Source organism: Podarcis erhardii (assembly GCF_964252035.2).
Source record: "Podarcis erhardii genome assembly, chromosome: 1".
Lineage (NCBI taxonomy): Eukaryota > Metazoa > Chordata > Lepidosauria > Squamata > Lacertidae > Podarcis > Podarcis erhardii.
Genome location: NC_138497.1, coordinates 98,353,448 through 98,370,860, shown reverse-complemented (window position 1 = coordinate 98,370,860; position 17,413 = coordinate 98,353,448). Strand labels below are relative to the sequence as shown.

The 17,413-nt window shown below is 41.2% G+C and overlaps 1 long non-coding RNA gene across 2 annotated transcripts in view; it reads right to left on the bottom strand.

Annotated features, from left to right (window-relative positions):
* Positions 1-8,774: 8,774 nt before the first annotated feature.
* The window catches only part of LOC309348838, a 29,019-nt gene continuing 20,380 nt past the window's right edge, over positions 8,775-17,413 (bottom strand). For both annotated transcript variants that reach the window (XR_014159566.1, XR_014159567.1), the window contains exons 3-4: positions 16,965-17,056; positions 8,775-9,101 (exon numbers count right to left, since the gene is read on the bottom strand). This is a non-coding gene — a long non-coding RNA (uncharacterized lncRNA). The remainder of the gene's footprint in view (positions 9,102-16,964; positions 17,057-17,413) is intronic.

The following is a 17,413-nucleotide window of genomic DNA, read 5'->3' as shown; positions in this document are numbered from 1 at the left end:
ATGTTTTGTTTTCAAATCCTCTACTCTTTATATCTTTCTCAAATGTCGCTTTCAATTGAAAATATTCCAGTCAATTTATTCCCGTCTTTTTTAATTCTTCATACTCTTTTAATTTAGGATTTTCATTCACTTTTTCCACCAACTCTTTATAGATTAGCCACAATTTTTTGCATTATTTTTAAGTGTGGAGTTTGCCTCTACTGAGGAGGTCCACCACAGAGTTTTTTCTATAATTTTCTCCTTTGTTCTCTCCCATACTTCAAACAAGGCCTTTCTCACTAAATGATTCGTAAATCTTTTATGTATTTGTATTTTCCCATAAAATAAATAGCCATGCCATCCATAAATTTTATCCCAACCTTCCAATTCCAAAACCTCCCTATTTTTAAGTAACACCCACTCTTTCAACCAGCTCCAACATGCAGCTTTGTAGTATCTTCTTAAATCAGGAACTGCAAAGCCTCCTTTTTCTTTTGACCCCATCATTATTTCTGATTTTATTTATTTGGTCCCTTTTCTATTCCCTGTTTCATGCCTTTTGGCCCAGAACAGGGAAATACAGTGTGCATATTTGCTATTACTATGCTTAGAAATATATTTTTTTAAAATAAAAATAAAATAAAAATAAAAATAAAATAAAATAAAATAAAATAAATCTAAGATATTCCATGGCATACTGTTCTGCTGAGTGCAGACTTGCATGAATAATTATTTTAATAGAAAATAATACTAATAATTGAAAAATTGAACTGTAGTACAACAAAGATAAAGGAATTGCTGCAATCTAAGTTACTTGGTACTAAGTTACTTGGTACAGGAAATCGCCTTGTACTGAGATAAGACTATCAGGCTGTCTAGATTGGCGGCCTCAGGTCTCCTGGGTTGAGGCAAGAGTCTTCCCTAGTCCTACCTTGTGATGCTGTGGCTTGAACCTCGGACCATTTTTGCATGCAAAGCCCATGCTCTGCCACTGAGCCATGGCCCCTTCCCTATTTGCTTATGAATGGCAAAATAATTTGTTGGAGTCAACATTTGGGGTATTTTTAAAGACAAATGCATAGAGCCAACCAATGGAAGATGGGTGACATCTGGTGGTCAGTGTAAATTCTCTGGGTTTTTAAAAATAAAAGTTGAGTATTTCAACTGGAATGAATGGGACTTACTTCCTGTGTAACTCATATGAAGATTGCAATATGTGTTCAGAACAAAGTTAATATGTTAGGCCAATAGCCAAACAACCTTAGATATATTTATGCATGTTGTACCATTTGCAAGACCCAGCCAGAATAATGCAAGAAAACTATCCATAGTAATGGAAGAAAACCAAATGGCAAAGAAGTACAATTTTCTTGGCTGCTGTGGATGAAAGCATAACTGGTACAAAATACTACAAATTTGTTTTTCAGGGGAGACACATACATTAGATTCTGAAATGCAGTTGCAGAAGACTTAATTAAATTCAGAAACATTGAAGTCTTTATCTCCAGGAAGGCTGGCACAATCTGCAGTTGTACATTGTAGCATATAGTATTCTATGATACTATGTATAAAAAGCCCTTGACATTTAATGAGACATTTGGAATTTATAATGCTCATAGGTTATTAGTGATCAAAGCCTTGGACTTATTCCGTTAGAAAGGATGAGCAACTTTAGAAGTATTCTCCTGTGATTCATATGCTTTGTAAAACAGGCTCTTTTCATAAAGAGAAAGCAGCAGAAATCATGCTGGAGGTTTTGTGTGTGTGTGTGTGTGTGTGTGTGTGTGAACCCTATTCAGTTTCAGGACTTAAGGTGAAATAAGATTAGCAGAGTTCAGACCTGCATTCTCTTGCATGCTTTTTAGTCACTGTGAAATGTTTGTGGCGATTGTCAAGAATGAATGATTATAAGAAAAAAACAGATATATTTATTTCTATAGATGTATACTTTACCCTTCATCCTAATTGGAACCCAAGGTGGCTAACAATACAGGTTTCAGTAACAACAAACAAAACTTAACAGAAAACATACAAACCAACCATACTAAAACTGGATAAAACGAAGCAGCACAGTCAGTGGAAAATTTGTTATACTCCAGAGGCCTGGTGGTGTGTGTGTGTCTAAAAATATCCAGTATGGGGGACTATCAAGCAGAAATCAGGAGAGAGAGCCATAATCTCACAGTTCCATTAGGTTCTAGGTTCTGCTTCTGGGAATGCCTTGTGTCAGGCATCCCCAAACTCGGCCCTCCAGATGTTTTGGGACTACAGTTCTCATCATCCCTGACTACTGGTCCTGTTAGCGAGGGATGACGGGAGCTGTAGTCCCAAAACATCTGGAGGGCCGAGTTTGGGGGTGCCTGCCTTGTGTCATGGAGCACTGACCAGCTAGCAATAGCCAGTGGTGGGACAATAAGCAGGCATCTCCTGCTGATGTTAATGATCATAGGGGACAAAACAGGAGAAGGCTTTCCTTCAGGTAGTTGAGCCCCAGGTCACTGAAGGCTTTGTATAGGAATACAAACTCCTTGAACCAGTCTAGCAGCTCACAAGGAGGCAGTGCAAAGTTTGGAAGATCAGAGCAATACGACCCCCCACCCCACTACTTGCTGTACCAGATACCAACTGGTCAGTGGTATTTTGCACCACAGGCAGCTTCTGGATCATCTTAATGGGAAACCTGACACAGAGTGCATTCCAATAATGTAGTCAATTAATTAACGTAGTAAGGTTTAGTAAGGTTTTTGTTTTCCGCTTGGTAAATTGTTGAGACCTATGGCTGTGTCTTAGGGACGCGGGTGGCGCTGTGGGTAAAACCTCAGCGCCTAGGGCTTGCCGATCGCATGGTCGGCGGTTCGAATCCCCGTGGCGGGGTGAGCTCCCGTCTTTCGGTCCCAGCTCCTGCCCACCTAGCAGTTCGAAAGCACCCTTAAGTGCAAGTAGATAAATAGGTACCGCTTTATAGCGGGAAGGTAAACGGTGTTTCCGTGTGCTGTGCTGGTGCCGGCTCGCCAGAGCAGCTTTGTCACGCTGGCCACGTGACCCGGAAGTGTCTCCGGACAGCGCTGGCTCCCGGCCTCTTAAGTGAGATGGGCGCACAACCCTAGAGTCGGACACGACTGGCCTGTACGGGCAGGGGTACCTTTTATGGCTGTGTCTTATGCTGGGATTTACAGTTCAGTCTATTCAGAAGTTTAACAGTGCAGTCCTACATATGTGTATTCAAACCTTATTCTCCTTGAAGTCAACAGAGCTTCCCCCCAAGAAAGTGGGTATAGGCTACCAGCCACAGAAAGTATAGGATTGCTGTTGCCCCCGTACCTAGACGTAAGCCACATTTACCTCTGTGGTACTTACTTTAAAGTAGGCGTGTATATAATTACACTGTTAGTCTCCAATCCTGTGCCTGCTTGCTGGAAATTTAACCCCAATGTCCTCCAGGGTACCTTTTCTTTTTTTAAAAAAAGAGTAGACGTGTATCAGGTCAGGCTAAAATCCTGTAGCGTCTTATCTGAGACTAAACCCCACTAACCTCAACTGGACTTACTGTTGTGTAAACGTTGTAGTGTTGTGCAGTTTTTTAAGAGATACGTACAGAATTCAGCTGTAAGTCACGGCATAGGACACAACATTCATAGCAACAGGTCACAGGAGTTTACTAAACAGAAAAAGAAAACATTAACAATTAAATCAGGATGTAAGAACAGAACCACCATAGAACTGATCTACTGATTTTCTACTACTACTGATTTTCTGAATTCCTGTCTACTGATTTTCTGAATTCCTTTCCTTTGCACCTCAGGCCTGTGTTTAAGGAAGAGGATCCATTTATTACCTGGGCAGAGAGGAGCGTGACTTAATTTCCCTTGACCTCTTGGAGGCTTTTCATGAAGTAGAAAATGGAATTATTTTTTGATTGCTTGTGGAAGTTGGGGATTTAAGAAAGTTTTGCAGCGGTTCTGGTTGTATTTCACTAGTTCTCCCTCATGCAATAGTTTTGGTCGACTGCTGCTTAACTTTGTGGAATTTAACCTACAAAATGTGCAGGGACCCCAGTTTAGTGGCAGAGCACATGCCTTGCATGTAGAAGGGCCTGGGTTTGAGCAAACAGAATCAGGTAGCAGATGATGAGAAGGATGCTGTGCCTGACACCCTGAAGAGCCACTGCCAGTCAGCATAATAATCAATACAGGGGTAGATGGACAATATAGTTTCACCCAGTTACATTCAACTTCCTATGTTCCTTATACCACAGAGTTCTGACTAATACTACTAGGAGACATTATCCAGAGGCAGGGTGTTATCAGTTTTTGGTTTTGGTTTTGTTGTTTCACCACAAATTTGATATTACAAAATTTAATGTATGTTACCCAATGCAAATGTTCACTAATTCCTAGCAGAAGCAGTGTGTTCAAATTCTTATATTCTGGACTTCCACATTCCTATTGAGATATAAAGTCACAAAGTAGAATCCTGACATTGTAATTTTTTATATGGAGGAAGTTTTCCTATGGGGACCATTACATAGCTGATCCTGCATATGTAATCTGAGGTGGTGTTGTCTAGCAACAAATATACCTCGGGTACCTCGGGTTAAGAACTTAATTCGTTCCGGAAGTCCGTTCTTAACCTGAAACTGTTCTTAACCTGAGGTACCACTTTAGCTAATGGGGCCTCCCGCTGCCGCCACGCTGCCAGAGCACGATTTCTGTTCTCATCCTGAAGCAAAGTTCTTAACCCGAGGTACTATTTCTGGGTTAGTGGAGTCAGTAACCTAAAGCGTCTTTAACCTGAACATCTGTAACCCGAGGTACCACTGTATTGACTAAATCTGTAGATCATGTGTTCCTAGTCAACTTTTAGCCCTGAAGTAATAAAGATATTCTGCCTTCCCACAGGAAAGGGCAAAGTTTTTCCTGTAGAAACAACTGCCCATTCTATAGTATTTCTATTATTTAAGAACTGCTGATTGCCTTATTAAGGGTTACAGGTGGATAAAAATTATTACAGAGTACAAAAAGATACAGTTCTCTTCTGAGAGGCTCAGAATCTAATTTCTTATTCATTGCCAGTTTTATTGTAGCTCAATGGATATCTATGGCACTTTACAACCACATATAAAGATGAAAGCTACCTCTAGGAGTTCAAAGTCCTAAAGTCAGGCCATGGAAGTAATGATAAGAAAAAATATCAAAGAGTAAGGCTAGTACATAAAGACCTTGAGCACTAGAAAACCAAATTATTTCAAATCATAGTTTGCCAGGAATATTTGCTGGTTTTAAAGGGTGAACTTTTGCCAGAGGCGTTAATTGAAATAGCTACTCACCAGCAGAATGTATTGACCCTGGGAGCAAAGGCTATGAGTGCTGTTAACTTTTTCAATATATTTTGAAATTAAGGTTGCCAGTGATTTGTAATTCAAATGAACTGGTCACATTAATTAGACTTTGTAACAAGGAAAAGAAAAAAAGGGGAGAACTTACTGAAAGTATTTCAGAGATGGAAGCCAATAATTCAAGCTTTCCCAGATGTCTAAAATTTCTTGTTCAAGTTCTGTCCATATTCAGACTTGTCCATGTTTTTGTGTGTGCTGAAGGCTTTTGTAGGCTTTGATCACTGCCTTTCAATTTTTTTTAATTAAAAAATATTTATAAACTTGAAATTACTGTGTACAGTAACAAGGAACTGTGATGATGGTTAGGAATTAATGCGCTGTTTCCCAATTCCTTCTTCAGTTTCATAAATGATGGCACTAGATAGATACCTGCTATTTTACCCAATCACAATTAGCCGCTTGTTGTGGTTATCAAAGTTCTGCCCTGGTGTAGTGAAAGGATGGACTGTCCATAATTGGATTGTCAACTGAAGTTAAAAGAAACTTCAGAACGGCTTAGAGGAAGAGAGAAATACTTTAGGAGGTTTGTCTTCTTACCAAAGTGCTAAAGGAGGGAGTAAGTCAATAATGTGGAGTGACCTGCCATCTCACACTCATGCTCTCTCACATGCCCTCTCTGGCCTGGAGTGCCTTTTAGCAGTTTTACCAGGTTTGACAGCTATGACTGTTCCTGGACAGGGATGGCTTAGCCATGGTGACCAGTGCCCCAGTAACATTCCAGCTACCGGTATGTTGCTGACCTGTGTGATATGTGAATTGCCCTTAAATATCGCCAAGAAGCTTCAGTTAATGTAAGATTTGGTGACAAGAATGGCTGGAGTCATTCCTATGCAACCTACTTTGAAAAATCTATGTTGGCTGTCTTCTCACTTCTGAGACCAATTTAAGCAGTGGTGCTTAATTTTAAAGCCCTAAATGACTAGGAACCAAATACCTAAAAGAGTGACTCTTCCCATACAAGCCTGTCCAATCCTAAGATCTCCTGGAGAGGCCCTGATCCCAGTATACTCTTTAGTAGAGACACACGTTGTTTCCACAAAGGAAGGGGCTTTTCCTGCAGTTGCATCCAGACTTCAGAATGTCCTCCCTAATGGGCACATTTAGCATATTGATAACAGTTGCCTGCTTTGTAGTTTTACCAAACAAGGAAAATAATTATTATTGAAGGACAATTTCAAAGGTTTAGGCAAGTAGACAAGTTACTTTGCTTAATGATAACTAGGAATTTTCCTCAGAACGTCTTTAAATGACAGCTAAAAATGACAGCAGATGACATTGGTTGGAAGTTGGAAATGGCAAAATTATTATTTAAAAGCAATTCCAGTGCAGAATCTCGCTTAGGACATTTGCCCACCAAGTCTCAGGATGGCTTCCCAGAAATTCTGGGGTCGAGTTACATAAGCTATGAGGATGCATTGAGAAGCTGGGCTGAGTTTGGCCCATGCTTGTTGAATTCCTTGAGAATGCAGTATCTGGCAGGCAGCAAGGTGGTCATTCTGATTGCTTCACCATGTGTGCAGCTTGCGATTCAACCCACAGGCATTTGCAGGGTGGGCATTTTAGTAACTGTTTTGCTTCCGTCTTTAAAAGCCAATGGAAGCCACAATTTCTGAAAGTGGATCAATGTGATTTAAAACAAATTCAGCTCTGGGGTTAGATTATTTGAAGTTTAAACCATACCGACTTCAGAACTTCTCATAAAATGTTTTATGTTTTTCTTCAGAAATACTGCAGTGAATTTTTTTACTGATGACAATGGCAGACTTCTGAATGGGTGACAAGCAGAACAATCCACACTCATATAATGCTGAGACCAGAGGCAGGCTGCCTCTGTATCAATGGAACAACCATTGGACTGAATGCATGCTCAGCCAGTGAGGGGAGGGGAAATATACAACCAGAATATGCAAAATGTTGCAGGAAAACTGAAGAAATAGCCAGAGCAGCCTGGAAACTGCTCTGCACTAGGGCCAACCAATAAGGTGTTGTTTCTGTTCCACTACTTCCCTTATGCTGCCTGCATAGGGAAGGGACTGATGAACTCACCATGACAGGGACACCTCTCCAAAACAAGTCACAGTGTATGTGGTAGGGGGATGCAGCTGTGCTACTTTACCAGCTGCAGGGGTGCTGCCACTCTCCAGGACTGGTAGGGTGAAGGATGGTGGTGTTGAGGATTGGGGAGCAATGGGTTGGCAGTGCTGGGTGCAGCTACTTGCCCCTGCCGCTGCCAACCTAGTGCTTCCTCAACCCTCACTGCTACCCTGCCCCAGCCCACCTGGAGCCTGGATTGGCAGTGCCACTGCATCCAGGAAGCAGTAGCTCCCTACTTCACACACCAGAGCTGCCCAGAACACTCCATGCATTGCAATACACATACACCCCAATACCACAATTGTTAAGGTCTACTAAAAATGGTCTAGGGCACCAGGAAGGAAAGGTTTTTAATTTCCTAGGGAGAGAGCCACCTGAAGATGGATCTGCCCCACATATCTCCACACACAACACACAACAATATATTTTGTAAATCGCTAGTGCAAGCTGAACCTGCTGTCATTTCAGTTTTTTGTTTTGTTGCTCTGGGAAAATTAGTACTTTTAAAGCAATAACCCTAAATGAAACCCATTAACTTCAAATGTATCTGTTTGCTGGTAGGAAGTCTGCAGCCTGCTGACTCATGTCAGAAAGAAACCTTTTCTTGTCCATTGACACAACTGGGCTGCAGACTGCAGCTTGACACCATAGGCTGCACCTTTCACAGAATCACAGAATCACAGAACTGTAGAGTTGGAAGGGACCCTAAGGATCATCTAGTCCAACCCCCTGCAATGCAGGAATATGCAGCTGGTCCATACAGGGATCGAACCTCACTGTTTCTCTGGCAAGGAAGTGCTGCAACATGCCCTTTTTCTATGCTAGAGGAGAGAAACGTTGGAACTCCCTTTAAAGGGCATATTTTAAACATTTAACAGTTTATATTTCCATGCTTTACTTTGCTACATATTCTGCAATGTTTTGCTGGGGTTCTCTCACCAAAAAGTACTTTCTCCAAACTTGGATATTGGCGTCTAGGAATTATTCCTTCTTTATTATTATTTTCCTTGAACCAATAAATGTATCTTTAAGATACCCATTTTCTGTTCATATTAAATTTCTCTGGGTGTGCATATATAAATATGTAATTTTATTTTTATGCTGTCTTGCCATAGTTCAAACCATGCTTGAGGCAGCGTAACATGAAAAAATACATAATTACAACAAAAGTAGTCATAAGCAATAAACAAAACATAACAAATATACAACCAATCTGAACAATTTCCACATAAGATCTAAAATAAATATACAAAAATAATAATAATGACAACAACAATTCCACCCCAAACTCAACCCCGCCTAAACAATCCCCCAACGCAACACCCTCAGCTTTATAGCTGCAATTGGGGCCCTTCTCTTCCAGGCCAGGGGAAAAAAGGGTTGCAAAGCAGGAATTAGGTCTTCTAGAACTTGCATCCAAGATGCATGTCTCTGACTCTCTGGGTGTGCCAGGTTCATTCTCTTAGTCAACATAGCTAGGCTGCCTCATAACTGGAATAAAGGTTAGTGCTCTGTTAAATCTTTGCTGTGTCGTCCTGACTCTGATGACAGACTTCCTGTAAGCTGAGCTACATCAAAATTTATTACCCTTTGCCCAAACGTAAGTCAGAAATATTATGCACATCATGGTCTCCTGTGGTGGGCAAAGACATGGATGGAATTATGATCTCTTTGATTGGACAGCCACGTGCTTAAATGTCCATACATGTAGAAATCTACAGGCCACGTGTAGCTTAGCCGTTAACTTCTACATTACACAATTGGATGTCTAGTGCATAAGTTGTGAAGTCTTTGTTTCAAATCTTATCTTGGCTATGCTCTTAAACAAGGGACACTATTTATCAGCCTCTCATCTGGAATATATGGATGATAATATGGGTTTGCCGGCTGGGGACACTGGGATGGTGTATGTGATATGTTCTGAAACCTTAAGAGAAGTGCTGAAAATTGTTATGAGTTGTGGGTGGCAGACCACTACCCCCTCCAACCTCTGCATTCAGTGAAGGGTTAGAATTTGAACAACCTCATAAACTCATGAATTTAGCAAGGGCTGGAAATAATACAGGCTAGCTACCTCATGAGGCCAGCCTGGCAAGGCTCGCTGAGGGTGGGTCATTGAAGAAACAAAAAGCTGACAATAGCCTCGTTTGTTTAATAATGATAAGCCATTGACAAAATATAAGACCCCAGTAGTTTTGGGGTAGGATTATCTTTGCCTTTTGCAATCTTTAACAGAAGATGCCAGGGTGACCGGGATGTGTGTTTGCTGGAAGTAGAAGGGGAGTAGTTGTTTTTCTGCAAATGTTGCTGGAAAGGAGGAGGAAGTGGGCAGAACTCCATGTGGGGACTGAGGGACAGCAGCCATACTGGCTGGCTTGAGCAGGCTGTTAAAGAGAGACAGGGGGATGGTGCTTAGGATGCTCCTGAATCCAATGCTGCACTGCTGGAAAGCACAAACCCCTCTTAGGATGTGAATGCCCCACAATCCCTACATCTAGATTCAGGTTGTATATATGTATAAAGCAAGCATATATCATAAAGACACCACCGCCTCTGTTGTGCCTCCTTGTCCCAAAAGGAGACACAGTTCCTGGTGTTCTTAAGGGGGAATTCTGAGGCCTAAGGGGGTTCTTTCTCACTATCTCTATCAATATAACTTTTAAGCCAAGCAGGAATTACATTTCTTTGTGTGTGTTTTTGCATTATGCACATGTTTATGCCACTTGGCGTGATGACTTTTTATTTTTAGACGTAGCTTCCTATAGAACAGACTGAACCCAAAATGAGTTCAGAAACACACCTGGATTTGCTCTACAGACCTGCATATAAATATCCAGTAAACTGATTACATTTGGAGACAATACACTTAAGAAAATATAATGCCCTGTGCACTGGAGAAGCAGGTTAATATTAGCTGATTTATATAGCATACTAAATTGAAACAGCATTTCCCACAGACAAATAACAGGCATATGGAATAAGAGAAACAGTGATGGCATATTAGGGTAATTTTATACAGACATGGTAGTGTTAAATAAATTGTGCAGTGTTGGTGGCTGGTGCCCATTGGGACAGTAGAGTGGAAAGCAGGGACGCCAACAATAGGTGTGCATTCAGAAGGTTGTAGCCATGATAGTTTTCCTGATTATTATGCTAGCACTTTTGTCCCAGTTTCAAATGCTCAGAGTTGTCTACACCCAGAAAGATGTCTCTCCATTCAGGCAAACAAGAGGCATTACCACAGTTCAAAGACACGTGTGGCCAGGCAAAAACACTTGAGGGGCATGGAGAAAGCCTGAAGAGCTGTATTCAGGCTCCCAGGGCTGGAGATTCCCCACCCCTAGTTCCACTGAAGTTTCGTTTATCATTAAAGTTGTTGTTCTTGGCTATGCTCCTCTTGGCTTGTGTCCTGGGAGAATATATAACACATTGCACAACTCTATAATTGTAGAAATACCCCCCTTTGCAACTAGGCAATAGAAGGTTTCTTTTTTCTTTTTTAGGTGGCCAAAGTAACCAGGAAGTTAATGACATTCTTTACATATAGCACTTTTTAATTGGCCAGGTGCAGAATGGGAGCTTTAAGTTTCCTTTGAGATACTGCCAAGGCAGAATATAAGAACAGATGAACCCATGATCTGTTCAGGTACGACAATTTTAAATGGTTTTTGTGCGTGCATAAAATCTGTCAGTAAATATATTTAGGAGTTAAGGAGTAGAAGTGTTGTTGAGTGTTTTGAAAGCAGAGGCAGATGGAAAGTGAATCTCAGAGGAACAGTTGTCATCTTTAAATTGGCAACACCACTGAGGAAACTGGAAGGATTGCAGGCTGAGGGGACAATTTTACCTGCGTTTCAGATCAGCTCTGCTCTTTCTATAGCCATGATGGCACTGTGAACACAATAGGACTGAGTTCATCCCAGGGTTGCGGGCAAAGATGACAGCATTAAAAATGAACCCAATAAAGTGAAATTTCATTCTATTGAGAGGGGAGTGATTGCAGTTTGGGAGAAGAATTATGAGGTTTGTTTATTTTGGTGGCAGCATAACTTCTTTTTTTCTTCTCCAACAGAAAAGCTTTGTTATAATTAAGCCAAGAGGGAGGATTCTGTTTTAGTGATGCAGAACTCAACACAGAGAGTTGATTTAGATTCCCTGCAAGAAGGATATGCTGCTGTTAGATCAGTTAACACTCTGCTCCACAACCCTTCAAAGCAGAGATCAAACATCAATTTGTAAAATTAAGAAAAGTGGCATAGAAAGAAAACGTGTAAAGTTGCATGCAGGTGGGAAACCTTTTCTGTGTGTGTGAAATCAGTGCTATTGACCTTGGGCCACCTTTTGTGTTCTGACAACTGAAAGAGAATAGGGTTTCCAGTTTGATGTGCGGACAATGGTAAGTTATAATATTTATTCTTCTCCCATTAAAACTTTCATTTTCTGATTCTGCACATGAAGCTGCTGTTAAAAACAAGAACCACACCATCCATACCACCCCGCTCATCTGTAAGTTTTAAGTAAGAAGTACATGAACTGGCTCTATGTGAACAGGCATTATCATCACAATTGCAATATAAGAAATTAATCTCATTTTATACATTCATTCATTATTTCATTCCTTACTGCATAACACAGTTCTTTGAAGAATCCAACCCTCAATTTAATTATACTGGATTGAAGGACACAAGGAGGGAGGTAGTCTCATATATAAAGCACCAACAGTGCTATTCTCCCATCCAAATTTCTCAATAGTTAATAACACATGGCATTCAAGGCAGCAACTCCAGAGACACCAGTGTGGCAACTGGAACATATATTTACAGCTGAGCTCCTCTGGTTCAGTGGCTATTATTATATTTGTACCTGAGAGACTTGAGCTGTAATCCAGCTCAGCAGCTGAGCAGACTTGAGAAAATCACTAAGAGTGTGATTCAACCAAAATAAAGCACTTCTAAGTATCACTGTTAATGTGATAGAGCTAAGCATGTGCTTACATTTGACTGAATAGTGTCCTGTGAATGTAATCCACAACTAACACCTCTGGAATAATCCTGGAGACTCCCATGGGAATTTCATGGTACCTGGATCACAAGTCACACCTGAGTCTAAGTTCTCTATAAAACAAGGATGGAAAACATAAAACAAGGATGGACAACCAGAAGTTGTTGGACTCCAACTCCCATCAGCTCCAGCAAGCTTGGCAAAAATCATGGATGATAGGCATTGCAGTCTGGCAACACCCAGATGATCACAAGTTTCTCACTCCTGCTATAAACCATAAAAACTAATTATTGGGGATGTGTGCTAAGCTGCGTATTTAATTTGGACCCCAATTTGGTGCTTTGGAAAACAGCCTGTCTTGATCTGAAGTGCTTTGTAGTCTGCTTGATTTGCTTAAAGGTCAACTTCAATTTGCTTCATTTCTCTTCCAAATCTTTATTTTTGTTTGTGGGGAAGTTATTCTATCAAAAGGGAGGAAGTTATTTTTGTTTAACTTCCTCCCTTTTGATAGAAGTGGATGAAATTTGCAGGCATGTTATCCCCACCCAAATAGATAAACTAAAGGCAGATAGGTCCAGGGATATTTGTAGTGTGTGTGTGTGTGTGTGCGTGTGTGTGTGTGTGTGTGTTGTAAAAAGGACAGAATAATCTGAAATTTGCAACAAGTTTCCACTTCTGAGGGCGTATATCCTACCAAATTTCAGAAGGTCCCCCAGTGGTTTTCCCACAAGGGCAGCCATTTCTTCATTTCCCCACCCCCTTAACTATTAGGACATTTTCAAATGGCCACAACTCCACTCCAATCCTTTGATAGAAGTGGGTGAAATTTGTAGGCATTGTAGCAGTTAAGATGTGTTGGTGGTTATGGTTTAACTTCCCATGGGCGGTTTGGAATTTAAATATTTCCTTTTCAGAACACAGAGAAGGACATGCTTGTGAAAATAGAAGAGGTGGGGAAAGTGTCCAATCATTTCTAGTATTTTACATTTTGTGGGGCAGAGATCGAAAGAGCAAGATTGAAATTGCATGTCTTGGCAGCCTCAGACAGAAGAAGAGGAATCATAGAATTGTAAAGTTGTAAGGTATCACAAAGGTCATCTAGTCCAACCTTATGCAATACAGCAATATTTGGCCCAATATGGGGCTTGAACCCACAATCCTGAGATTAAGAGTCTCATGCTCTACCAGCTGAGCTACCAAGGAAGGGAGAAAAGGAGCAGGTGGGGATAGGGGCTGTAAGACTGGCACCCAAAGGTAGAGGAGTGAGGTGACCCTAGATGTCCGGCAGTGGGAAGAAGAGATGCTCTCTCCTCTGCCCTTCCTGTGGACTGAGATCCACATCAAGGAGGTGGGAGGACTTTGACCAGCCAGAGGTAAGGGCTGAACAGGAGGCTGTCTTGTTCCTCTGCCTGCCTATAAGTGGTAGGGAAGCTACTATTGCAGATCTGCCCCACTTGGCAACCCACCCCTGCCTCTGTCTAATGTATTTTTCACACTTTACAGTTAAAAGAAACAAAACCATTGATACCCTGCTGCTTTGTGGTTTGGTTTGAAATTTTATATATACTGTAATAGTCACAGCACCCAAACAGATAGTGGTGGTTTAGGAGAGAAGAACAGGATGAAGGTTACTGTAATCCTAGATAAATAGGATCTATATGAATAGATAATGGGGTTAAAAACACAATGCTAAACTTGTTTACTTGGATATAAGTACCACTGAGTTCAGAGGAGCTTACTCCCCAGCAAGTATGCATTGGATAGCTGTTAAACTACAAAACTGCATATCTTTCTTTCATGAAACAAAAACAACAAAAAATGCTGAGTATACTATGACAATTAGTGCTCCCATCAGAGAAAGCACAGAGGAAATCAACATTCTCTTATAAACTGCACTTAATATTCTGTTTGGGCACCTATTTGACTAAAATAATAAAACAAACAAACAAACAAACAAACAAACAAACAAACACCATTTAGTGTAGGCCTGGAAATGCAGGCATAAAAGGAAATCCTCACCAGGGGATTAATTTATTATTGTTGGTGGTTCTACTGTTATTTGTAAATTAAGGGACAGCAACAAGAAGGAAGTGAGATAAGGCACAGTGTCTTGGTTCATGAGCAGTAACAAGTAAGAACACATTAAATAATAATTATTTTTTTTAAATTAGACAAAATTTTACTATCTCAGAAGTTACGGGAAATGTACACACATGAATAAGAGTAAACAAGACATGTAAAAACATGCTTTGGAAACCCTGATTACATTATCAGAGATTGTGCCATCCTCTTTTTCAGGGCTGCATTGGAATGAGGTCCAATGAGAAAATGGTTTATGTGAATTCATAATGTCTCATTGAGAACACTTGGTGCTCAGTTTTAAGGAACTAAAAACACCTGAATGACCTAACAATCACTACACCACTTCACTAGAGTAATAACGTCTTCCTGAGCTTTGTCCAGTTATATCCTGAAGCCTGAAACCCCCTTTCTAGAAGTTAACAGAAGTGATAATATTTTATGTCTCAGTGTTTATTCTTGAGATGGGACATCATGTCAGCTTTGACTTTAAAGTAAAATCTCTCACCAAGCAGCATACCAATTTAACCTCAAGTAAATTTGATTTAACAACATGCTACAAAGCAGTGGCGTAGCGTGGGTTGTGAGCACCCGGGGCAAGGCAAGTAATTTGCGACCCCTAACCCGTGGATTTGCCCTAACCCCAGATGTTGCGCCCGGTGCGGCCGGCCCCCCCTGCACCCCCCACGCTACGCCACTGCTACAAAGAGGTCAATGATGAATGAACATCCAGATGAAATATGAGTAACAACAGAAGCAAATGGGGGGAAAGCTTTGCTGCAGAGTCTTTTCATGGCTCTCTTGGTATATTACTATGAATAATTTCATCAGATTTCCTTCCTACTCTGTTTTAGGCAGTGGTAGAATACACCTAGTGATTAGAACACTTGAATTTTATCTAATATTCTGAGATTGGGAAGCAGCATCAAATCACGATTTACAATCACAAAATACTATATAAACTTCAGCAAGGGCATTGCCAACCTTTTTGGACAAATATAGCCAGTGGTGGATTTATAAAGGTGTTGGCAGTCCCCTCCCACCGCCCCGAGCGCTGAGCCGAGGAGGCACAAGATAATGATGAATTAAAAAGGAACAATGAATTAAAAAGGAATTACAGTGGTACCTCGGGTCACAGACGCTTCAGGTTACAGATGCTTCAGGTTACAGACTCCGCTAACCCAGAAATAGTACCTCGGGTTAAGAACTTTGCTTCAGGATGAGAACAGAAATTGTGTGGCAGTGGCAGCAGCAGCGGGAGGCCCCATTAGCTAAAGTGGTGCCTCAAGTTAAGAACAGTTTCAGGTTAAGAACGGACCTCCGGAACGAATTAAGTTCTTAACCCGAGGTACCACTGTATTGTGAAAATAAGATGGGGGGGACGACAACAATTTTGTCCTCACTCAGGTATTGTGAAAATAAGATGGGGGGGGGGCAATTTTGTCCTCCTCAGGGAGCTGTATTACCAAAGTTTGCCGTGGCAGGTAACCTTGTGTGTAGCCTTGTGGGAAGCCAATGAACTGTGATATGGAGCATGTGCCTAGAACAGGGGTTGTCAACCTGCTGCCCATAGTCACCAGTACTCCCTCTGACATCCATGGAAAGTTTCAGCAAATATCCACTCAGAAATCCACCATATATGATATGTGGGAGACCATCTGCACCATTTTAGTCTCTTTTTATGCTGTTTTCAATGTGGCAGTCACACACAACACAGCAGCCATTTTGTGCCAGGTGCCAATAGCACTATCTCAAAATTCCAAGTGTGCCCGCTGCCAGGGAGCTGAAAAGCACTCTATTAATACTATTTTCTGGTCTCAGCTCTATAGGTAGGACCATAACCACTCTAACAAAGTGTCCCCACACAGCTGGTTCAGGAGTATCTCATAGTCAGTGGTAACAAAAGGTGTAGGGAACGAGAAGATGGAATAAGGTTGCATGCTGCTGATCCCACTCTAAACAAAATGGAATCCATCAGGACAAGCAAGCCTGATTCAGTTCCCTGACCAAGCCTGAAACAAAACTGGAATGAGTCTAGATAATCCATATCATCTACAGAAGTCTGCAGTTGCCCCACCTTGACCCTCTCCACCAACTTCAATAAAAGGGGTGGGGACTCACAGGCAAAGCACCAAGTGCAGACCCTCTAAGCCCATCCCAAGATGAAGTCTGGACTGGTGCTATCTGGGTGGGCACATCTGAGTTAAGTTAGATGCACTTAGTTCACCCACTGAGGTTTCACCAGCTCAGTTCTTTCTTCATTCATGATCAAATTGTGGATCACCATGGTCTTATTTTGGGCTGGCCTGATGTTATGTGACAGCACTGCCAGACCGGAGGGCTCAGTGGATAAACGAATAGGTTTTTTCAATACTGGGAGATTGAATGGTTAATAATTGTAGGAGATGCCACCTACCTTCCTGAGGCTGCATGGGACAGAAGAACTGCTGGTTGTTGTTTGTGTCAAGATGGCTGACTGCTGTTAGATGTTCTGACCTTGATTGTGTTCTACATTAAAATAAATGGTTAAGTCCTGTTAGAAAGTAGCAGTATATGTTCTTCCTGGAAGCCTGGAAGCTCCTGACTTTCTACCACAGTAGCTACCACAGTGATGCTTCAAAGCAGTATTTCAAAGGACAATGCCATAAGTGTTTGCAAGAGAAAGCTATAATGGAGGTAGAAAAACAGGAGCTTAGTTAGAATTTCTTCCTGTGCTTTAGTTCCCGTTTTCCTTCTTGCACTTTAGCTTTTTCTTGCTGTTCCAACAGTATGACATACACGTTAGAATTATATTTTGACTATGCCCCCAAATGTTTGACATTTTAAATGTTAATCTGCACAGTAATCAAGACAGGGCATTTTATT